This window comes from Symphodus melops (assembly GCF_947650265.1).
Source record: "Symphodus melops genome assembly, chromosome: 4".
Taxonomy (NCBI): Eukaryota; Metazoa; Chordata; class Actinopteri; order Labriformes; family Labridae; genus Symphodus; species Symphodus melops.
The window spans coordinates 30,660,484-30,662,983 of record NC_136694.1 but is presented as its reverse complement, the minus strand read 5'-3'; the positions used below and the strand labels follow the sequence as shown (position 1 = coordinate 30,662,983).

General features: G+C 50.1%; 2 protein-coding genes across 3 annotated transcripts in view; both read right to left on the bottom strand.

The window, feature by feature from the left end:
• The window catches only part of LOC306822574 (CMP-N-acetylneuraminate-beta-galactosamide-alpha-2,3-sialyltransferase 1-like), a 9,744-nt gene extending 7,390 nt beyond the window's left edge, over window positions 1-2,354 (bottom strand). The window contains exon 1 of the mRNA XM_079341693.1: window positions 2,186-2,354. The gene's annotated coding sequence lies outside the window, so the exon portion shown is untranslated. The remainder of the gene's footprint in view (window positions 1-2,185) is intronic.
• The window catches only part of arfrp1 (ADP-ribosylation factor related protein 1), a 60,079-nt gene that overhangs the window by 49,809 nt on the left and 7,770 nt on the right, over window positions 1-2,500 (bottom strand). The window lies entirely within an intron of this gene.

Here is a 2,500-nt window from a genome sequence, read left to right as displayed (position 1 = left end):
CTGAATCATGTGGTTTACAGGACGCCAGGTGAACCTGTCACGCAGGTCTTCTCTATTGTTCACTTCATTACACGCTGTCAAAGCTCAACATATTCCTGACTGACCACGCCCACTGACACTGACCACGCCCACTGACACTGACCACGCCCACTGACACTGACCACGCCCACTGACCCCGAGGATCCACAGAGCTCACGTCAAAGGTGTTTAACCCCCCCATGTGTTTCCCCCCCATGTGTTTCCCCCCCCATGTGTTTACCCCCCATGTGTTTACCCCCCCATGTGTTTACCCCCCATGTGTTTACCCCCCCCATGTGTTTACCCCCCATGTGTTTACCCCCCATGTGTTTACCCCCCCCATGTGTTTACCCCCCCATGTGTTTACCCCCCCATGTGTTTACCCCCCATGTGTTTACCCCCCATGTGTTTACCCCCCCATGTGTTTACCCCCCCCATGTGTTTGCCCCCCATGTGTTTACCCCCCCCATGTGTTTACCCCCCATGTGTTTACCCCCCCCATGTGTTTACCCCCCCATGTGTTTACCCCCCCATGTGTTTACCCCCCCATGTGTTTACCCCCCCCCCCCACACTGAACACAATGAACAGTGAAGAAGTTCGTTTGAGGAAGTGAAGTCTGCACGACATCATCACAAACAGACGAGAGGACTGAAGCAACACACACACACACACAGAAGAACACACACACACACACACACACACACACACACAGAAGAACACACACACACACACACACACACACACACACACACACACAGAAGAACACACACACACACACACACACACACACACACACACAGAGAAGAACACACACACACACACACACACACACACACAGAAGAACACACACACACACACACAGAGAAGAACACACACACACACACACACACACACACACACACAGAAGAACACACACACACACACACAGAGAAGAACACACACACACACACACACACACACACACACACACACACACACACACAGAGAAGAACACACACACACACACACACACACACACACAGAAGAACACACACACACACACACAGAGAAGAACACACACACACACACACACACACACACACACACAGAAGAACACACACACACACACACAGAGAAGAACACACACACACACACACACACACACACACACACACACACACACACACACACACACAGAAGAACACACACACACACACACAGAGAAGAACACACACACACACACACACACACACACACACAGAAGAACACACACACACACACACACACACACACAGAAGAACACACACACACACACACACAGAAGAACACACACACACACACACACACATAGAGAAGAACACACACACACACACACACACACACACACACACAGAAGAACACACACACACACACACAGAAGAACACACACACACACACACAGAGAAGAACACACACACACACACACACACACACACACACACACAGAAGAACACACACACACACACACACACACAGAAGAACACACACACACACACACACAGAAGAACACACACACACACACACACACATAGAGAAGAACACACACACACACACACACACACACACACACACATCCAGTCAGTAAAGTGAAGAAGGTCTCAGGTTTGAGGGTTTTAGGGTTCGGTCCCCCGTGTGGGCGGTTCAGGGGGGTCGGTCTACAGCAGGTCCCAAACTCTGGAACAGCACATAAGCCACGCCCCCTCACTGTCCATCGTTAAAACTCCTCTTAAAACTCATTTTGATTCTTTGGCTTTGAAGCCAGCATGAGACTGACTTCCTGTTTTATTGTTTTATTGTTTGATTGGATGTTCAGCTCTTTGTCTTTATAAATAAAGTTGTGTTCAGGTCTCTGATCCGTCACAGTGGCTTCATAACTAACAGTTCAGGATCTGAAGGTTTTATGGGCTCCAGCTGGCGAGCGGAGCCGCATCAGGACGGTAAATAAAGTCAGCCCGCCAACGTGCCTGGGGCTCGCTCGCCCACTCTCTCTCTCTCTGAGTCTATTCTAAATAAAGTGTCGCCTTGTAGGGAAACATCATAAGATGAGACGTTTGTTACAGGTAGGAAAGAAGCCTCAGGACATGAATCACAGTAAAACACAGGTGAGCTCAGAGTCATGATTCAGTTCACACCTGGAATCTGTCCTACCTGAACGCAGACGTGGATTCAGGTCCAGGTCCAAGCAGGTCTTTCTATCCGTGTGGTCAGAGCGGCACAGGGCTGCCACGTCTCTGGCTGTGTGTGATCACACGCACTATCGATGTACCTGTGGGCGTGTCCTGAAGAGATACCTGCAGGGTGGGCGTGTCCTGAAGAGACACCTGCAGGGTCATTCTTTGGTAGTCACAGACAGGTGAGACAGGTAGAGCTGCAGGTTTATTGACTCAGAGGGAGGACGTCATGTCATCCACTCATTTACATGTTACCAACGGACAACACAACACCTCCTCCTGCTGCACCTCC